Raw genomic sequence first — 22999 nt, forward strand, 5'->3', positions numbered from 1 at the left:
AGAGCTGATCTAGCTAAACTCAATACAGTGTATAAATATATATACAACACCTGGGATGCATATATATCCTCTACACACTGTAACTCTGATGCCCCGTACACACCATCACTTTATGTGATGAAAAAAAACGACATTTTCTGTGAAGTAAAAAATGACATTTTTGAAACTTCAATTTTCAAAGACGAAGTTGCCTACACACCATCGTTTTTCTCACAATGTTCTAGCAAAGCGAGGTTACGTTCCACCACGTTTTTCCATTGAAACTCGCTTCATAAGTAGCTTATGGGCATGCGCGGATGAAAAAACGTCGTTTTAAACGACGTTTTTGCTACACACGGTCAATTTCTGTGAAGTAAAAGTTGACGTTTTGAAAAACGACACATAAAATTGAAGCATGCTTCAATTTTTTTTGGTCGTTTTTTAGAAGACATAAAACGATGTTTTCCCCCACACACGGTCAATTAAAGTGACGTTTTTAAAAACGTCATTTTTTTTCATCACATAAAGTGATGGTGTGTACGCGGCATAACTGACTAGCCTGCCTGCCTGCCTTATCTAACTGCAAAAAATGACACTCTCTCTCTGTCTCGTTTCTGTAAACCACTGCAACACACTACACAAGACTGCCAGGGAGGCGGCCTTATATAGTGTGGGGCGTGTACTAAACCCCCTGAGCCATAATTGGCCAAAGCCACCCTGGCTTTGGCCAATTATGGCTCTCTGTTTTTTGCAAGCTGTGATTGGCCAAGCATGCAGGTCATATTGCATGCTTGGCCAATCAACAGCCAGCAATGCACTGCGATGCCGCAGTGAATTATGGGCTGTGACACTCCACTCGAATTTGGCGTGAACGACCCATAACGTTCGTTATTCGACATTCGATGTTCATCCCTACTCATATTAACTACCGTATTTATTGGGGTATAGCGCGCTCCCACGTATAGCGCGCACCCCTAAAGTTGGCCAGAAATTCCTGTGGAAAAAGGATTTTGTACTTACAGTTTTGGTGTCTTGCGCGGCGTCCATCGGCAGCCTCGTCGGGTCCGGCATCCGTCTGTGGCTTCGGGTGTCCTCTTCGTCGGCGCGGGAAAGCGGGTATTGGCGTATATCGCGCACCCACGATTTTGCCCTGATTTCCAGGGCAAAAAAGTGTGCGGTATACGCCGATAAATACGGTAATGTATACTGTAGGTCCTGCATACTAAAAAACTATCTTTGCTATTTCATATTTTTTCTTTTAGACTAATGTTGGTAACATAATAAATAAAATAAAAAAATCGTAATTGTTGTAACAAGGGAAAGCTGAAAAATATGCATATACATTATTATGAGCTAATCTTCTCTTAAATACTATACCACGTGCATTACATGAATGCTATAAAGAAGAAAATGTTCTCTTGGCCTGCTGGCTTGTATTTAATGTAATCAGAGCTTTCTTGCATATAGCATCACTTTGACAATAAAGAGAACCTGTCAGCTTTGCAAACATTCTAAAAAAAATATCCTGTTGATTTCTTATGCTTCATACATGTGCCAAGTTTATTTTCCTAAGTATTATACTGTGCATATAACCATTTTCTTGTACTAGAAAGCCCTCTATAAATATAACTATGACAAACATAATCTGTCCTAGTAACTTTGAGAAACACCAAAGCTAATTATAGGCCCATGAGTGCTAACCTCTTAAATGCATCCAAAGGATTACTCTTTTTAAAACCATTTTATTGCACCAAATGTACATTCATCTAATGTACTACATCTAATACAACAGCTTATGTAAAAGCATATGATTATGGAAATATAGTTTGTTCCCGCAGTCTATGGCGGAACTGAACTATGTAGTTGTGATCAATTGAGATGGAGGGGGAGGAAGGAGTGGGAAGTTATTAGGAGAAAAGGTAGGTGGGGAAAGCTACTAAAAGTAGCAGTGGAAAAAGGGGTTCAGGGACATGAGCAGCCGGTACTGGCGGATCATTGCAAACCCTCTTGAATGCAGTGTATGGAGTTAGATTATAGGGAACAAGCCAGTGTCTCACATACATATCTGCCTTATGGTTGCCTGAGCCGTTCAACCACATGGAAATGAAATATATTGCACTCTTTGACCCAAAATGCATTTCCATATATGCTGCGTCTCGATAGGTGCATTCTAGGTGGTCCAATGTGGAGAATCATGCAGGGGAAAAGTGGATCCAAAGGTAAACTAAAAGGTATAAATGTTTTGTCTCCACATAGTTTTACAGAAGGTTCACGTACAGGGAGAGCAAGCCCATCTTTGTAGCATAGACATCAGGGATAGGATTAAATAGCATAATGGGGATGTGCAGTATGAGCTTCCCAGGTTTAGCCTACAGCCTAGTTAGAGATCAATCATCTGCTCGACCCAGATACTGACTTAAGGTGTCCGCATCAGACTTGGTCTCCATTATGCAGTTTGTTTTTGTCAGTCTTTGGTGAGCCAAGCTATACCGCTTCAGTCAGTTGGAGTGGGGGATGGGTGAATGTTAGGCATCATCATCATCAAGTAACATCATACCTTTTCTGATGCAATATATAGGATTGGATTGTACAATGAAGCTGCCACTTGGCAGTCTTTCAAGAGTCTAGATAGCCAGTGTTTGGATGTATGCTCTCATTAGGAGTTGTCACCCCCTCATCTTCTGGGAGATTTCTGTAAGCACTGGAACTCTTGGAAAGTCTGAAGAAAGAAAGGTGATAATTAAAAAGATAGGGTTACTTTGGTAATTCGGTTTCAAATGGTGGGTGGGGGAAGAAGGACAGTGTTATTGGAGGTTTCTGGATTTGTCATATATTGCATTTGGACAGGTAGGCCAGGTAGATTAGGTGGATCAATCTTGGAAAGGTCTCCTTTGGGCAGGGGAAGCTGCCTGGCTATTTTGTCTTCCATTTCTTTGCTCTATTGGCACTAGTGGTCATGGAGAAGATGATCGGCATCGGTTTATGTGGAAGTCATCTCGGACCGGTATAGCATCCAAAGAAGCAACTCTTCTCATGGGTGGTATGCAATAAGTGTTGTAACAATCAGGTAGGTGAATGATGGGCAGGTTCAGGGTTTCACAAAAATATCTTAGATCCTCTGGGACTCTTAAATGTGAGGAACTTCCACCTGTATTGGATCCCTTTAGTGCGTACCAAGTCAAGCAGTGGGCACAAATCTCTCCTGTTTTGTAATGTTATAAGCGAAAGGTCTTGATAAATCTTAATTTCAGTTCCCTGGAATAAGATTTCTCTACGGTCTCTTGTCCTCCTGAGGATTTCCTCTTTTAGTTTGAAATTCACCAGATAACACATCACATCCCTGGGAGGATCTGTGTCCCTTTCCTTGGGTTTAATGCCCTGTGGAGGCGCTCACAATCAATGTGGGATTCAGAAGGTCTGCCCAATATGTCATTGAAGATCGCTACTATGGCCTGCAACATTTGGTTGGTTTCTATTGTTTCTGGTATACCTCTTACTCTAAGGTTACAATGATGGTCTTCTAAATGCCTGTGTAGTTCCCTGAGTTGCAAGGTGTGGGCATCTGATGTGTGCTGTAAGTGATGTATGTCAGAGTCATGTTGGTTTGTTACCTCATCTTGCTCATCCATCCTCATGGTCATGGCCTGGACATCGCACCGGAGGTCTTATATTGCAGCTGCTAAGGTATCCTTTATATCTACAGCTACTGGAGGCTCGGTGGATAATTGAAGTGTAAAGGAAATTTGTAAGTTCTGTATATAATTGTATTCTATTTTGTATGTATTGCACACTGCCCTCACTGTGCACACGGCACTAATAATGTTTTCAGCACATGTTTGCATTCTTTCGAGTCCTGATTAGATTTAGTCTGCCTATGTTACACCCCTTGTTACCATAAACATACAATTGTAATATCAATGTGATACCTACATAATCATGTGTATAAAAACCTTCAATCCTGTCATAATAAAGCAGAACAGTTATTTGGACAGATGCAGAATGTATCTTTTGTGCCTGTTCCATACTAGAGTAGTTATTATTAACCACTTAAAGACCTTAGGTGTTTTTCAGATTTGGTGTTTGCAACACTAAAACATTTTTTTCTGCTAGAAAATTACTTAAAACCCCCAAACATTATATATATTTTTTTTCGAACACCCTAGAGAATAAAATAGTGGTTATTTCAATACTTTTTGTCACACCGTATTTGCGCAGTGGTCTTACAAGCGCACTTTTTTTGGGAAAAATTCACTTTTTTTAATTAAAAAATAAGACAACAATAAATGTGGCCCAATTTTTTTATATATTGTGAAAGATAATGTTACGCCGAGTAAAATGATACCCAACATGTCACGCTTAAAAATTGCGCCCGCTCGTGGCATGGCGTCAAACTTTTACCCTTAAAAATCTCGATAGGCGACGTTTAAAAAATTCTATAGGTTGCATTTTTTGAGCTACAGAGTAGCTCTAGGGCTAGAATTATTGCTCTCGCTCTAACGATCGCGGCGATACCTCACTTGTGTGATTTGAACACCGTTTTCATATGCGGGCGCTACTCGCGTATGCGTTCGCTTCTGCGCGCGAGCTCGTCGGGACGGGGCGCTTTAAAAAAAATTTTTTGTTTTATTATTTATTTTTATTTATTTTATTACTTTTTACACTGAAATAAAAAAAATAAAAAAATTGATCACTTTTTATCCTATTATAAGGAATGTAAACATCCCTTGTAATAGAAAAAAGCATGACAGGTCCTCTTAAATATGAGATCTGGGGTCAAAAAGACCTCAGATCTCATATTTAGACTTCAATGCAAGAAAAAAAAAAAAAATTGAAACTGTCATTTTTTCAAATGACCAAAAAAAAAATGTCTCTTTAAGACGCTGGGCGGGACTGACGTTTTGACGTCACTTCCGCCCAGCAAAGCTATGAGGATGGGTGGGGGCCATCTTGCCCTCACTCAAGTCCTCACCGCTCAGGCTGCAGCATCCGATCTCCTCCGCCGCTACCGACGGCTACGGTAAGCGGCGGAGGGCATGGAAGAGCGGCGGGAGGGGGGGTCCTCTCCCGCCACCGATAACGGCGATCTCGCTGCGAATCCGCCACGGAGACCGCCGTTATCGTTTACACGGCCGCCCGCTGAAAAGATGGATATCTCAGTTGTGGCAGCAGCTGCTGCCGTTACTGAGATATCCATCTTTAAAAAGAGGACGTACATTTACAATACGCGGGTCGGCAAGTGGTTAATTTGAAACCACTAATCAATATGAGGATAGGAGTTGCCTATCTATAAATTTAGCTAGTTTCATCTAGCGGAGGCCTGAGATGAAGCCACGGGCTCTCGTGGCTTGGTGTGGAAGATCTCCGGGATATTCTGGCTTAATTGTGTTGCTCAGTATCTGCACGAGTGGGACCATGATTGAGACTGGTTCCCAAAGTTTTTCCCCAAAGTGTCGCAGTTCTTTTCAATTGCTGTGCTGAATGCTGAATGCTGGACCTCTGTGTATGGCAGCAGGAGAATCAGGTGGCCATCTCGTTCTGGCGTAAATTGCCATGAACAAGGAAAAATTGTCCCAACTAAAAATGTGGAGGACAACAAAACACTCAGCATAAGATAGAAAAAAGGTAGCAGGCGGAAGCTTAGACAGTAGGAAAAGGAGCGTAGTACTGATAGGGTACGTCTTAGTAAAAAGAGCAAACAGGTAACAACCAGTTGTGCAAAATACCCTGAACCTTCAACTTCAGGGAAAGGATAGCTAGAAAATCAAGTTATGTCCACACAGTAATTTGGTAAAAGGAAGACCTATTTTAATGTGCATATATCGCGTGGTGACACCGCAAATGCACTTGTATATAATGTGCCAACGCCCCGATATAACGAGAATTGAGGAAAGGACTAATAAGTTGGGCTTTAAGGGCGCACAGTACAAATAGATGTAGAAAACTAGAGATTTATTTAGTATGAAATATCATAAAAGTGGAATGACATAAAATCAAAAAAATTACGAAATTAGGTCAGCAACTAATACCGCAGCTGTGATTACAACAATATACAATCATATCATATATAGGCTTCATTTAGAGAGCACAGTTACAGGTACAATGTTGAGTTGTGTATCCAGTGTAGTATTCCAAAGATTTGGTGAAGAGCTTGCTCTACATGTTACGCGCTTAGCGCTTCCTCAGGAGCATAAGATATTGCATCTAAAAAATAGGTCGCATTGGGGGTAGACAAGCGACAGTAACATGTTAACCCCACAGTGGCTGGACGGACAAACTATATCAAGCCAGCCAGACGTGGGGAAATAATCAAAGACACTGAATTGTAAGCATACAGGTGTTCGGACAGTCAGGTGCTGGTAGGCACTAAAAACTCGGATCCAGGGATCTAAAAACATGCAGTAATTCAAAGCTCACAGTGCTGGGCTGAGCAAGATAGGTAGTAGCATATGATAAGGCAATCCAAAAGATCCTGGGTATATGAACCCAAGGCGTCATCGGCGTCATCGCTTCCCTGGGGACACATGCGGTACTCATTTTGCTGATCAGGCTGCAGGAACTAGCTTTGGGAATCCTATACAATATCCTTGGGTTCATATACCCAGGATCTTTTGGATTGCCTTATCATATGCTACTACCTATCTTGCTCAGCCCAGCACTGTGAGCTTTGAATTACCGCATGTTTTTAGATCCCTGGATCCGAGTTTTTAGTGCCTACCAGCACCTGACTGTCCGAACACCTGTATGCTTACAATTCAGTGTCTTTGATTATTTCCCCACGTCTGGCTGGCTTGATATAGTTTGTCCGTCCAGCCACTGTGGGGTTAACACGTTACTGTCGCTTGTCTACCCCCAATGCGACCTATTTTTTAGATGCAATATCTTATGCTCCTGAGGAAGCGCTAAGCGCGTAACATGTAGAGCAAGCTCTTCACCAAATCTTTGGAATACTACACTGGATACACAACTCAACATTGTACCTGTAACTGTGCTCTCTAAATGAAGCCTATATATGATATGATTGTATATTGTTGTAATCACAGCTGTGGTATTAGTTGCTGACCTAATTTCGTAATTTTTTTGATTTTATGTCATTCCACTTTTATGATATTTCATACTAAATAAATCTCTAGTTTTCTACATCTATTTGTACTGTGTGCCCTTAAAGCCCAACTTATTAGTCCTTTCCTCAATATGTCCACACAGTGATTAACCAGCAAAGAGCTGAACGCTTGTTAAATTTCAGCTTGTTAAACTAAGCTTTGACAAAAAAACCTTTAAGCTGATTGGTTTCTATGCAGAGCTGCAACCTACAGTGTTGACAAAAAATACATGTCTAACACAGTATTAAGTAGGAAGTCGGTCATCCAGTCAGTTGCAAGAGGAGTGTTCATATTTGTTCTAAGGAAGACATTTTTTGCAATCTTCAGATGTAGATAAGTGAAGACCAGTGCAACTAACCAACAGAGAAAATTCTCAAACATGAGAAACTGCTTGTAATGATGAACTAGACTCCAATAGCAGGGGACATCCATAAGAAATGAGGTATAAAAATCAACCTAGAAACATAGAAGGTACAAAGAAACAACATGAAAATAGGGGGTATGAGAAAAAGGGTACCCCACAAATTCACATAGAGGAGTAAATTGAAAGAGACCCGCTATATCCAAGATTTTTGGCTGAGCTTAGCCTGTGAGAGAAACTAGGATACTTATTCTTCGTAGAAGGTCACTAAGGAGTTACACAAGGAAGAAGCCAAGAAAATCACCTGGCACTAACGTAGATATATCTATTAGAACAAGGGAGTAGAAACTGATAAATTATGGCTTAAATCAAGATCCCTTTTCTTGCATATTTAAATATTTCAGTAAGTAAGCTATGACCTACATGAAATAAAAACTTGATAAAATATCCCCCTGCAGAACATAATGTCATAATTATTCTTCAACTGCTTGGAGATTAGCTGCACATTACTATCTACCACTTTGTAAGTATTTAATATAGAATTAAGGATTGTTAAAGAACTGTATACCCAAAGCAATGTATTATTATACTTGTTTGATTATATTTAGGAAATAATAATTTGCCAGTTGTCATGACCAATTTTGTAGTAAAAGAACTAAACATGTTTATTTTCCATTACAAAATTACTGAAAAATATTCCATTTGATTTTATTTTCCTTGCAGTTAAAGACAATCTAGACTCAATTACTAACATCTCATATAAGCTTTAACATAATTTAACATAATGGTTAATGTTATTTCAAGAGTTGTTTGCAATATTTTTTTCTTACGTTGCAGCTTTCATTTTTTTTAAATAAAAGCTGCAGATTTAAGATTATTGGTGACCCTGTCATGAAGGTCTTTGTTTTTAATTTCATAACAGTTATTAAGTGACTACTGTTACTTAAATGTGCTCCTACTGTAGACAAGCCATTGTGCTAACATGCATTGGGCAGACATCGTTCACCATTGTCACTATTAGAAAGCTGGCACAGAGAAATTATGTGCAGCTAACGTTGAGGCAAGTGCATGTAGACAAAATGTGGCTTGAAAAAATCTAGTTGATCAGCAACACTTAGGTGCAAATAAGTATACAAATTGGTTAAAGTACTATTTTATCAAAATAAAATATGGCAATTATTTATGTTGCATGTTTTAGCAAAGTACATACTATCCAATCAGGGTGTAGATCTAATTGAATATTTTTAGTAAAATATAAATGTGTTAAAGTGCAGGGATAACACATTATGCCAAGGAAAACAAGAGCTAATCAAAAAGCTAAGTCAAATTAAAGCTGAAAGTTTTTAAAAACGTAATAACTCAGCACAGTGGCTTAGTTTTAAGCACTTCTGCCCTGCAGCACTGGTGTCTTCAGTTTGAATCCTTGTCAGGATACTACCGTTATACGTATGGAGTTTGCATGTTCTTCCTGTGCTTGCAATTTCCTTCCATGGCACTATGAATGCAAAATTAGACGGTTAGATTGTAAAGTCCATTAAAGCAGGGACTGATGTGAATATTTAGTATGTAAAGCTATATAAAATAAATGCTTGTAATAAATAAATAAAAAACTATGTCTGCTACGTCTTTCAAAATAGAGCTTTTTAATTAAATGTTTGTAGCGCACCCCCTAAAGAGCAACTGGTGAATTTGGTCCTATTTCCCCCTTTGTAACACACACCAGCAGGCAAACAGCATGTTGTTTATTCTTCACCAGCTCAGAAAACAGTCTAGGTGTTCTTTTTAGGGTTTTTACTGGAACAGAAACTTTGGGATAGGGAGCAAGGGATTCCCCTAGTGAACTGCAACTGGAGCAACTTGAGGACTCCCCAACTTCTGGCCACTGTGCTTTACACTCTGCTGGCTGTACTTGTGGCTGCGCCCCTTACACTGCTGGATGCACTTGATTGTCCTACAGGTTTCCTAATACTTATAGTAACCTTTACTCCCTCAGGAGGTTAAAAGCTACACACTGTCACTTCTCCTCAGCATAGGGGGGTCATTTACACACTTAGCCATGGAATCAAGGTTTGCCTTCTGCCGATATCCACAGGCTCTTCCTAGTGAGGGGGATGTAGACTCACACCACCACAGGATAGTTGGACTTCTCCCCAACAAATTTGTCCTGGCTTTCTCCAGTGAGCCTCCTCCTGACCCAGCTAAATCCTTGGACAAAGGGTCTTTGGTAGCCCCCCCAACTAAGGTTAGCTGGGACCTTGATGTCTTTACTTTGGTTTCTCTAACCGGGGTCTCCTCCTGCAGGTCTGGACCAAGGAACACCGCACACTGCTGCCCAAGCCTCTGACTACCTATGAGCTCTCTCTCCACCTTCTGGGCACACCTTTCCAAAGTTTGGTTGGAGTCCCATAAAAAGTCTGTCCTGCTCTCCTTTCCACCATGCTTCTAGAAGCCTATAGAAGACAGGAGGGAGTAGCTGAACAGCTTCCTGTGAAACACTGAGTAGCCCTTAGCAATCAATCCCTGCTCCACTGTTTACAGAGGAGCAAAACTACTGTTATTTCAAGGAAGAAAAAAAAGTTTAACAGAGTGTTTAGTTGTTATTATATGTGTAAATGTTGTTTTCTATACCTACTAAAGATTAAGTAGAAATACTGCAACTGCTATATGAAATATATTTAACTTAACTCAGGCAAAATTGTGTTCTGACCCAGCTAAAATCATGTGGGTTGCTAAATATTAAAAATATGTTTAATCTTTTCAGGAGCTGAGAAATACTTCCAAATACACTACTTTATCAACATCACCAGCTCAAGCATGTATTGCTGGCTCAGTTTAAATCCCAGCATATCACATTTGCATCCAAGGTAATAGCTGAATAAGTGTTATCCTTTACGCAGAAAAGGCTTGTATCCAAATATTTAGCTGTTTAATTCATTGAAAGTCAGTTTCAGAGCCCATTCACACAGGGGCAACACGACTTCTAGCATGACTTTGGGAGGCAACTTGGACAAGACTTGAGTATGAATCATCAGGCAACTTACAAGGCAACTTCAAGTCACCTCCAGGACAGGAGGCTTTCCAGTGGCCAATCAAACAACAATCAGCTCTGTGGGAGGGAGGGGTTTGCCTGAGAAATGTATGTTATCTTCCTGTATTGTTGCTTCAGTTAAGACAGTGATCCGACTTATGAGGTGACTTCCATTGAAATCAATGGGTACAAGTTGCCTACAAGTTGCCTACCAGTCGGATTAGAGTAGTACAGGAACCTTTTCTGAAGTCGGAGCGACTTCAGTAGTGTACATTAAGACGGCTCCCATTCACTTCCATTCATTTTCTCGACCCTGCGACTTGGGGCAACTTGGGGCAACTTGAAGTCGGATCCCAGGTCGCCCCAGTGTGAACCGCCTCTTAGCCACCAGAATTTTGTTTTACCATGGACTGAAATGATGGCTGGCAGGGGTGCATTACAGTTCCCTAAAAAGGTCCCCTAACCACTTATCACACTTACCCCTAAAGCAGGTGGTCAGACACTATAGCTGGCTACTGTGTTCTTCACCTATAGCAGTCCCCTTTCTAATAAGGCAAGTAGGCCTACTGGTATTCGGTTGCCCCCACAATGCTGTAGTGCCTGGCAACGCTGTATCCTGGCCTATGTCAACAAAGCCCAGGCCTAGGGCAGCACTTTGCAGGGGGGCAGCACGGAAAGAGTCCCCGTCGGCTTGTACTACACTGTTAGTGTAACGCAAGCTGCTTCAAATTTTGACTGTCCTATCAACCTGGACCACAAACCTTCCTCACTGTGCTATATGCTTTCTGCTGCTATATTGGCATGGTTATATCTTCTTAGTCCTCTCCATACAATGATCAGAAATTTGTGCTTAAAGTAGAACTATAGGCAACACTTTTTTTTTCATTTTGGATAGAGTAAGGGAGGGTTATAGTGCTTGAAAGTTAATTTTTTACCATCCCTGTCCCATTGCAGAGATTTCCCTTCACTTCCTGCCCCATAGTCAAACTGGAGGTGAGAGGAAATCTATGCAAATTAAGGGAATCCATTGCTCCCCCCCAGGCCTTAAGAACTAGTGTCCCCACTCAAAAATTTCAGGGTGGGTCTTAAACAGAAAGAGGTGGGTCATATTTAAATTAGGGGGTGCACAAGTTTAGTCAGGCCTAGGGCAGCACAAAACCTAAATACACTTCTGGTGCCTGGCTACCACGCCAGGGCAGGCGCAAACTGAGCAGAGCAAACAGGTACTTGCGGTTGGCAGACAGGCAGAGTGGTTCAATGACAGTCCAGGTACAAGGCAGGCAGAGGTCAGAGAATAGTTGTTACCCGGTCAGACACAGGGAAATCCAATCTAGCAGAGCAGGGCAGGCAGACATGGTGCTTGATCAGATATTACACACGTTATCACCCTCTATCACATGCTTTAGACTGAAGGTTTGGCTGGCTTATAACAGGTTTGGTTTCCAACCAGAGACTGACCACATTAACCATCTTGCAGGTGGACAAAACCAGGATGCTGGAATGAGAAGAAGGAGTGCTAGACGCTCCTGATACCACTTACATCATGCCTTACCACTCTAAGGCACCAGAGCATAATTGACTTTTATTCTGACTGCTAAATGTAAACCTAATGCAAACAACACATTTTTTTTAATGCAATTACTAGTATATTGTATCACTAGCAATATTTACAGATGCATACCTTTTGGTTCCAGGTAATTACATTTCTGAATGATAATATTGGGGCTCCAAAATGTGCTTTCAACAGATCACAGGATGATAGATAGGAATTGGATTGTGCTATTGCAGAGTAAAACAAGTGTGATAAATCTCTGCTTAGCATATTAGAGGTAGTATATTTAACTAGTTACGGATCGCCCAGGTTGGCTCCCCTGCACATAATTGTACACTGGGCGCATCATTGTCCATGGGGCGCGTACACAGATTTTTTTGTGCACTCTCATGCCCATTTGCAAGAAGGAAGCCGACCAGCGGTTCTGGTGGACTCTATGTCTGCCGGCCCGACCGTGATCGCTCCAGAGACAGGCAGAATGGGGATCTGTCAGTGTAAACAAAGGAAGTAGAGGGAGATTGTCTGTTCCTAGTGATTAGGAACTGAAATCTCTCTCCTCCACCATTCAGCCCAGCCCCCATACAGTTAGCAACACCTCAAAGGGAACACATTTAACCCCTAGATCGCCTCTGAGTGTTCACCCCTTCCCTGCCAGTGACATTTATACAGTAATCAGTACATATTTTTAGCTCTGATCACTGTATAAATGTCAATGGTCCCAAAAAAGTGTCAAAAGTGTCTAATCTATCCGGTGCAATGTTGTAGTCCTGCTAAAAATCACATATCACCGCTATTCGCTATTACTAGTAAAAAAAATAATAATAATTTTTTTTCAAAATGTTGCTCTTTTTTTGTTAATAGTGCAAACAATAAAAACCGCAGAGGTGATCAAATACCACCAAAAGAAAGCTCTATTTGTGGGAAAAAAAGGACAATAATTTTGTTTGGGTAGAGCGTCGCAATTTCCAGTTAAAACGACACAGTGCCATACCGCAAAAAATGGCCTGGTCATTAAGGGGGCAAATCCTTCCAGGCCTTAAGTGGTTAAATAGGTGCTGTACCTCTAAGTATAACAGAACCTTAAAAAGATGGCTGGATTTTCTCCATTCACTCACTCTAAGTAGACCTACACTTAAAAAATGAGGGTTTGCTCTTTCTAAAGCCTTGTACACATGATCAGTTTTCCCGACGGGAAAACTTTGAGGAAAGCTTTTGGCCGGGAAACCCGGCCGTGTGTATGCTCCATCGGCACTGCCTCCATCGGCAATGTGCAACACAGTGATAATGTCACTGCTACTTTTACAAGGTAATAATTTATCTTCAAAGGCATTTGGTGCACACAAACTGGATGTATATCCCTTGTGGCTAGTAAGAAAAAAATGTAACTGTACTCCATGTCTTCATAGGGAGTAAGCTTTGTAGGAGGTTGGCCCTCATCATCACTGGGTTGCAAGGGAAAAGGGCTGCTTGGTCCCATCCCTGAGAGAGGCGTTGTACCACTTTCTGCAGGGCAGCTACTTGCACTTACATTGTTTTTTGCTGCTGTGAACGTTGGCTGAGTGAGTGAGTGAGTGAGTGAGAGACTTGTAAAGCGCAACACATGCGAACTGAATCGCCTCTGGGCGCTGTATCCATTTCATGGGTAAGGAACCCCTTGACCTCAGAAGAGATGGGTTTTAATCTTTCTCCTGAAGGCCAAGTGGTCCGACTCCAGTCGGATGGTGGTTGGTAGTGCATTCCACAGACGAGGTCCCTGGACTGCAAATCTTTGATCTCCTTTGGACTTGTATCTGGCTTTGAGTATCTGGAGTAGGTTTTGATTGGTGAATCGCAGAATGCGATTGGGGTTATGGGCTTTTATTTTTTCGCATAGAAATTGGGGGGCATTGCCTTGAATACACTTATGTATTAGACAGAGTGCCTTGAAAGTGATTCTGTCTTTTACTGGCAACCAATGAAGGGATCTCAGTGAAGGTGAGATTGATTCCCATGTTTTTTTTCCAGTCACTAGTCGAGCGGCCGTATTTTGAACGATTTGCAGACGAGTGATTTGGTATTTGGGGAGTCCGAGATAGAGGGCATTTGCGTAGTCGAGTCTGGAATTGATGATTGTTCCCACCACAACTGCAATGTCCTCTTTCGGGATAAAGGGCGTGAGTCTGCGTAGTAGGCGCAGCAGATGGTGGGATCCGCTGACTACTGACCCTATTTGTGCATCCATTGTCATGTAGGTATCGAAAATGACTCAGAGGCTTTTGACTTTGGTGCTAGGGGTGATAGTTTTGCCCAGAATGGGCGGGGGAGTCCATGTTGACGCGGGGTGATTTTTCAGAAGTGAAAGACCCCAGTTTTACTATTTGTGATCGGTTTTCCAAGTAGGAGGAGAACCAGGGTAAAACACCTTCAGCGACTCCGGCTACTTCAGCTAGCCTAGCCAGTAGTAGTCAGTGGTCTACAGTGTCAAAAGCAGCGCTTAGGTCCAGCAGTATCAGGAGACAAGATTCTCGTAGGATGCGCGTCCACGTGAGGACGTGATGACGCGAGGCGTTCACAGGTGGGGGAGCGAAGAGCGATGGGACTGCTAGGAGGAAGGACGGCCCGGGTCTGAGAGAGAGAGGGAGAGAGAGGCTCCCTTAGGCTGCCGTTGCACGCACTGCCCATCGGCTGCATTGACCCTGCAGACCCGCTCGGTGCTGGCGGTGTGGAGAGCGGTGGACGGCGAAGTTCTGGGGCCGCTCGTGGTACTGGGAAACGGACACAGGATGCGGGGTAAGTAGCGGGAGGACGGGACCCGCCGACTGCAGTGGCTTCAGCCGGGACCTTAGCATACACTGAGGTGAGCATGTCGAGACAGCGTGCACGCTGAACCCAGAGGGACTCCATCCGCACTCCTCCTCTCAGCTGATCCAGACCCAGAGGTACATTTGCTGCTAAATGATTAACTTGTAGAAGACAAATCAACGTTTAAAAAATCAGCAACTTAATGCAGATCTATGGTGAAGAGAGAGGTATTCCTACAGTGAGAAGTTAAATTAGAACTGCATCAGAACTGCATTACATGGTTATGAACGTTTTAATATATCCTGATCACATGTGAATAAAAGATCAGTAAGGGAATAAGGGTAGCTAACGGGAACCCAGAGATAACCAGCTGTGAACTTGTATAAAGAGGTGGATATGATGTGGCTCTATGATTGACTGATTGCTGCAGCACTTTCCTATACTACTGGATTGGAGGAGACTATTTAAGCTCGATATGAAAAGCCTAAAATAGGTAAAAGCCGACATATACACTCGGTATCTAAAAACTTTATCTGCATGGTCTGTTTGGAGCCCGGCCACTTGTGTTTTATTAATTATTTATTTATTTGGCTTGGTTTTCTTTTCTTTGACGGGGGGGAACCTATATGCTCCCTTGCCCTCGGGGAGCTCCTAGGCGCCCCTGGTTTCGGAACCTTGGTCCTTTTGGGTATCTTCTAAAAAAAAAAGGGAAAAAAAAAAAAAAGGGGACCCTGGGCTAAAATCTACCCATAAAGGTACGATATGATCGGTGCAATTCAAAGCGGGGACACTGGAATCAATATTGAATTTATTTCTCTGAATTGAGGAGACCATATACTTAGGAAGTTCTCTGGTACCCCTGGGCTCCGAAAAGGGGTCAAAGCTACGCGCACCCCGAGAGCATTTTTTTTTTTATCCAGGGCCTCAACACTCAGACGACCAGAAGAACCGACTATCTATATGACTCCCCTGGACTGAAAAGAGTAGGGAATAGAAGATTAAGAGGAGATTGAACCCGGGGTAAATCGGAAGCTCAGATCCCGTTTTCCCCTGACACCTCCTTAGAGAGAGGAGTATAGGGAGACCCTCTTATCCTCTCTACCTTATTCTTGCCCTCCGTGCACACAAATACTGGATATATTGGTATACTTATAAACGTTTAAATTAACAGAACAGCCGAAATAATATTAGTCGGGTAGGAGCCAAAAAGGGAGCAGAGGGGGAGAAAATAAAACAAAAATAGTTAATCCCTTCAAAGAAAACCTCTGGCCCAACCCAGTATAGTACTTGTTATCGGTTAGCTCCCTCTATATATTGATTTCCTTATCAATCGGGGAAACAAGAGGTCAAGCTGGGGAAGAGAATCAGAAAGAGGGAGACTAATATGAGCAGAATGACGAGTAGATCAACAAAAAGGGGACCCCCAACTACTCCAAGTAACACAACAGCAACAAGCTCAATAAGACCATTTGTAACTAGAGGGGAAAGTCCGCGTGTCCCTGGAACCCAGGGAGCAATAAAGCAACAACAAGGGAATAAAGCAAAAAAGGCTGAAAATAAGAAACCCCAAAGTGATAATTCCAGAGAAACATCTATAGAACTAAGAGAGGAGGGGCCCACTGGAAACGTATTAGAAAGCAGCAGGATGGATGAACGTAGTACAGACTCTCGATCCCCCTCAAAGGGAGAAATGGCGGAGATGCTCTTGAGATTGGAAAATGTGATAAAAAGTGAAATACAGAACTTAAGGACCGACTTTGGTCACATGCTCTCCAGATTAGAAACAGTAGAGGAACAAATAGAAAAACAAGAGCAGGAATCAAATACACTAAAAACCCAGATGGATCAGATCCAACTGCAACAGAGACATATTCTCTACAAACTGGAGGACCAGGAAAACAGAAGCCGGAGACAAAACTTAAGGATAAGGTTCATACCGGAGAAGAGGGGCGAGGACCTCAGGACAATAACACAGATGATATTTAATCCACTACTGGAAAGAACAATAGACAATCCAATTAGGATCGAAAGGGTGCACCGGGTGGGAAATTCGAAAAGAGCGACCACCGAGCGAACAAGAGATGTCATAATAAGGTTCGGACTCTATGAAGACAAAGAAGCAATTTGGAAGAAGCTGAGGGGACAACCCCCGATAGAGTTCGAAGGGGCGGAGCTACAGATTTTCACCGACGTGGCCCCCGAAACCCTGGCAAGGAGATGGTTGTTAAAACCACTCTTAAAACAAATGACAGACCTGAATATTAAGTATAACTGGGGTTTTCCTGCCTGCCTAATTGGGACAAAAGAGGGGAGATCTGCGACACTAAGATTCCCCGAAGACCTAAATGAATTCTGCCGGAAATTGGACATTCAGGTCCCTAACCTACCAGGCTGGGGGTAGGAGGGGGGGTGGAGATGGGAGGAGGAGGAGGGGAGAAAATGAAACCCCCCCCCCGTCCTTCCATCCTCAGCCCTCCCTCTAGGTGCACCCCTTTTTTCCTTCTTTTTTTTTTTTTTTTTTTTCGCTTTGTGTTTTTTCTCTTGGGCCAGGCCTGAGATTCTTTTTGTGTCTCTCCTCTGAATTCGGGCTGGGTCCCCCCCCCCCTTTCCGGCTGAAAAACCGGGAGGGGGGAGGTGGTCCCAGACCCCACCTGGAATGATCTGAACCATGATATGGAAGATGGTTCAGAGGTCTTTAATAGACCAGATTGGGGGGGATGGAGGGGGGAGGGAGGGAAGGGGGAAGGTTGGGTGGGTTGGGGGGAGGGGACGGGAAGGAGGGGGGAGAGTTGGGGGGGGTTGGGGGGAGGACCCCGTTTCACCCAGACAACTAGAAGAAAGTGTAACTAACAGAAAAGAAAATTGTAGACTCAGTTCTTGGGACATTGGAAGGAGATATCATAACCCACGAAGATGCCAGTAATAAAATGCCTTTCATACAATGTAAAAGGTTTAAATAACCCTTCCAAGAGACATAAAGTGTTAAAGGAGTTAAAATACTATAAGACAGATATTGCTTTCCTACAAGAAACCCATCTTACATTGGGATCTAATGTAAGAATATACTCACCTGACTTCCCCATCTGGTTCTATGGAGATACCATATCCAAGAGGGCTAGAGGAGTAGCAATCGGGCTAGCTAAAGGAACCAGATTCGTACCAACAGATAGACTAACAGATCCGGATGGGAGATTCCTCTTCTTGAGGGGGAAGTTAGAGGAGGAAGAGTATACCCTCGCAAACGTTTATGCGCCTAACACTTCCCCGTTGAAATACTTTTTGGGAATATTGGAGAAACTAAAGGATTTCAGTAGGGGAAAGATAATAGTAGGAGGAGACCTAAATTTTGGCATGGATCCGAAAGTCGATAAGTCGCATATAACATTAGAAACGCAGGGCACACAATTAAGAAAAGTTAAAGAAAGTCTACATAGAAGTCAGTTAGTAGACACATGGAGGATCTTCAATCCAAACCAGCGAGACTACACCTTTTTTTCCCAGGTACATGGCAGCTATTCCCGAATCGACCACATCTTGGTTGACCATAGAATGCTAGAGGATGTGGTCGAGACGAGAATAGAACCCTTGACGATCTCTGACCACGCGCCCATTAGTATATCAATAAACATAGCATGCAATCATAGGCCCTACCAAAATTGGAGATTAAATGAAGATCTGCTGATGGAAGAGAAAAGCATAACTAAGGTTAAAAAAGAACTTGAAGAATATTTTAAGATAAATGAGACAGAAGAAATCTCAGCAGCAACCCTATGGGATGCCCACAAGGCAGTGATTAGAGGGATTTTGATTTCGGAAGGAGCAAGGAGAAAAAAGGAAGCGATTAGCAAAAAAGTAAAACTAATAGATGAGATCTTTAACTTAGAGCAGAAGCATAAGAAAGATGGAAAGCAACAAGACCTATACCAGTGCCTGGTCAATAAACGAAATGAACTTAAAGATCTCATAGATCAAGAAACAAGAAAGGAATTCAATTTAATAGCAAGGGAGAGATACAGATGGGGAAATAAAACGAGCAAACATCTGGCTCGGATGGTAAAAAAAAAAAAATCAAGGAACTATATTGACAAAATTAAAAATGATAAAGGGGAGGTATTACATACAACAAAAGAAATCGCCGAAACATTCAGACTATACTACGAAAAACTATACTCAGTAAAACAAAAGAACTGGCAGAAAGGAGAGAAAGAAAAAAAGATTGAAACTTTTTTAAAAGAGGCAAAACTTCCAAAAATAAGTCAATTAGAGGCCGAACAGATAGATAGACCATTCACGGAAAACGAAATTAAAAGAGCATTGACAAGCTCAGCCTCAGGCAAAAGCCCAGGCCCAGATGGCTTTACAATAATGTATTACAAAAAATATAAGGAGATATTACTACCAAGGATATGCCAGTACTTCAATGGCCTGGGGAAAAAATACAAACTAAGTAAGGAGGCCTCCGAGGCAACGATCACTGTGATCCCAAAAGAAGGCAAGGACATCGAGAGCTGCTCGGGCTACCGACCGATATCCTTGCTTAATACGGACATAAAATTGTTTGCAAGGGTACTGGCCGGGAGAGTCAGGGAGGTTATGACTAAACTGGTACACCCAGATCAGACGGGTTTTGTTCAAGGGCGAGAGGGGAGAGACAATGGAGTAAGAACACTTTTGATAATCCGGAGACTGAGAGAAATGAGATCCCCAGGTCTACTCCTGTCGATAGACGCAGAGAAAGCGTTCGACAGGGTAGACTGGGGATTTATGCTAGCTACCCTAAAGGACATGGGGTTTGGCCAGGGGATGAGGAACTGGGTGGATACCCTATATCAGTCCCCTAGGGCCAAAATAAAAATAAACGGTAGCCTTTCGCAAGCATTCCAAATGAGAAATGGAACGAGGCAGGGGTGTCCCTTGTCACCACTACTGTTCGTGATTTCAATGGAACCATTTCTAGCAAAGGTCCGAAACTGCCAAAAAATAAAAGGGACTAAAATAGGAGCGGAGGAACATAAGCTCGCTGCCTTCGCGGACGATGTCCTCTTCTATCTAACTGAACCCAAAACATCAATCCCTAACCTATTAAATTTATGTAATGAATACGGAGAATTCTCAAACTTTAAATTAAATATCACCAAAACAGAGATTATGAGTATAAACATAAGAAAGACAGAAGAAAAACTCTTGAAAGAGAACTATCGCTTCGCTTGGGTAAGGAAACTGAAGTATCTGGGGATTCTACTAGCTAAATCAATTAAAAAAACTTATGCGATAAACTTTATCCCATTGTTAAATGAAGTTAAGAAAGAAACAAAAAGGGTGGAAAACAGAGCAATATCGTGGATAGGACGAATTAATTACTGTAAAATGGTTATCATGCCCAAGATCCTATACAAATTTCAGATGATCCCTATAGCTCTACCAAGAACGCTGCTGTCAGCCCTCAATAAATTAATTATGAATTATATATGGAAAAATAGGAAACATAGGATTTCACTCCAGACATTAAGACAACCAAAAAGGAAGGGAGGGCTCGCTGTTCCGGATGTTAGGAGATACTACGAGGCGGTTATGTTAACAAGAGTGGTGGAGTGGGCCAGAGTCAACACAGAAAAGAGGTGGGTAAGCTTAGAAAACGAAATAACACAGGTAAGGTTGGATAAGATTATATGGAACCCTCCCCAATTTAGGACACTAGATATTAACGCACATGAGATAACAAAAAATGCACTCAAAATATGGGATATAGTCTATAAAAAAACGGTGAAGGAATATAATTCACCCCTTTTAGCACTGAAAGATAACGATTACTTTGCACCGGGTAAGACACAAATAGGGGGGCACTGGATCAAAAAAGACACGGCACAACTAAGGGATATAATGAATGGGGATCACATTAAAACACTGCAGGAGTTAAAATTCAATAAAAATTTAATGGAAATCAATGAATGGAGGTATCAGCAGCTGAACCATTTCATCCAAGATCTCCCACATCCATTAAGGTCAGAGGATCAGTTGTCGGAATTGGAAAAAATCTGTACGACAGAAAGAACTAAAGGAACCATCTCTACAGTATACAAGATCCTACTGAAAATAGGAGAGCGGAGTATACCTCCTTTCATTGAAAAGTGGGAAAGGGAATTAGGCTCACAGAGAGATAAGGCTACAATAGAGAGAATGTTGACTCTGACACACTCCTCCGCGGTAGATAGCCGCACGGCTGAAATGAGTTTTAAATGCATCGCGGGGTGGTACATGACACCAGACAAATTAAAAAAATTTGATGAAGAGCAGACAGGGGAATGCTGGAGGGGGTGTGGATCACCAGGAAATATGGCTCACCTTTGGTGGGAGTGCCCAAAGATAAAAAAGTACTGGGAAAACATACTGGGTTGTGTGGAAGAGATTACAATGAAAAAGATAAAGATAGACCCATGGGTGGTCCTATTCCATGGGGGAGAAGAAGGCATAAAAAGGTATAGGGAAACACTTACACCGCATCTCTTAAACGCCGCCAAGAGATTAATCCCAAGGAGATGGCAGGATACAGAGTGCCCCCAAACCTGGGAATGGATCGATGCGGTCGAAGAAACATACAAAATGGAAGAACTGAAAGAAAGCTTAGAGGGAAATAACATACTACAAAGTACAAAATGGGATAACTGGAGGACCTTTAAGAGATCATGGAGTTACGCAGAAAAGTTAAGGGAAGAAGCCTAAAAGATTTTCTAGAAGAAATCAGAAAAAACTAGAGGATTTTGAGCACGTCTTGGGTGAGACGGGGGGGGAGGGGGGGGGGGGGGGGGGGAAGGGGGGGTAAAAATTGTGAAGGATATACTTTGCGAGGTCTTCCCTATTCTCTTATGTCAAGCAGATAGTGGAAACATACCCGTATATATTTACACTTATATATACAAAAAAAAAAAAAAAAAAAAAAAAAGAAAACACATGTAGAAAAGCGACACTGATGATGCAAAACCAAATTAGAGATGCAATGGGCTGGCACGCAGATCATGAGCATTAAAGAAGCACTCTATGAGGTAGAGTCTGAAGTGGAAAAAAAAAAAAAAAAAAAAAAAAAAAAAAAAAAAAAAAAAAAAAGGAGACAAGATTCTCCTTCGTCTGCGGCCTCTAGAGCGTCATCCCATATTTTCAGCAGCGCCGTTTCTGTTCCGTGACCCAGACGGAATCCTGATTGAAATGGGTCGAGTAATTTATGGGTGTCTAAATGTAGTTGCAACTGTTGTACAACTACTTTCTCCATTACCTTGGAGAAAACATTTAGACCTGTTATGGGCCTCCGGTTGTTTGGGTCTTTGGGGTCGAGGGTAGTTTTTTTTAGAATTGGTTTTATTGTACCTTGGTTCAGCAAGGTGGGCACCATGCCCTCCTTGAATGATTGGTTTATGAGCTGCGTGATAGCTGGTGCCAGCATATCGGCACTTTCTTTTAGCAGTTTAGTGGGGATGATATCATTGGGTGCTGTGCTATTACGCATAGTCCCGATTATATTTTTAGTGGCATCGATGGGTTTTAGAGTGAATTTTGGTGATTGCGGCTGATTTATGTGGGTATTGGGTTTGTGATTTGGGGGGGGAGTTGGTGACGGTTCCATTTTGCTGAATACTTTCACGGATTTTTTCAATTTTATTAATGAAATAATCCGATAATTTGTTGCAAAATTCTTGTGAATCAGAATTGGGGGCCTCTAAACAAGCAGGATTCATAGTCTGAGTGACCAGCTTGAAGAGTTCTCGGGGGCAGTTAAGGGCATTTGCGATGATGTTGGAGAAATGATTTTTTTGGGCCGTGAAGATTTCTTTGTGATATTTCTTTGTTATTATCTTGTAAATGGTGTGGTTTTTATCTGAAGAGCACCTTTTCCACGCAGCTTCTGCTCTTCTACGCTCTTGCTTTAGCAACGTCAGCTGGTCATTAAACCAGCTAGAGTTGTTTTTCCGGATACAAGTTTTGCGTTTTGGTGCTACTAAGTCAGCTTACTGTAGTAGCGCCTTGTTGATGGTGTCAAGTGTTTCTGTGGCTGTTTGTTTTTGTTGGGTTGTTTTTATTTTGTTCCCTAGTGTTGTTTTGAAGAGTTCTGAGGGGAGCTTCTTCTGAGATCTAGTCCAGTGAGTTGTCACCGGTTTTGTCTTTTTTTTGGGGCTGGCATTTTTGGTGATTGTGAATTTGATGGCATG

Source organism: Rana temporaria, chromosome 3 (assembly GCF_905171775.1).
Source record: "Rana temporaria chromosome 3, aRanTem1.1, whole genome shotgun sequence".
NCBI lineage: Eukaryota > Metazoa > Chordata > Amphibia > Anura > Ranidae > Rana > Rana temporaria.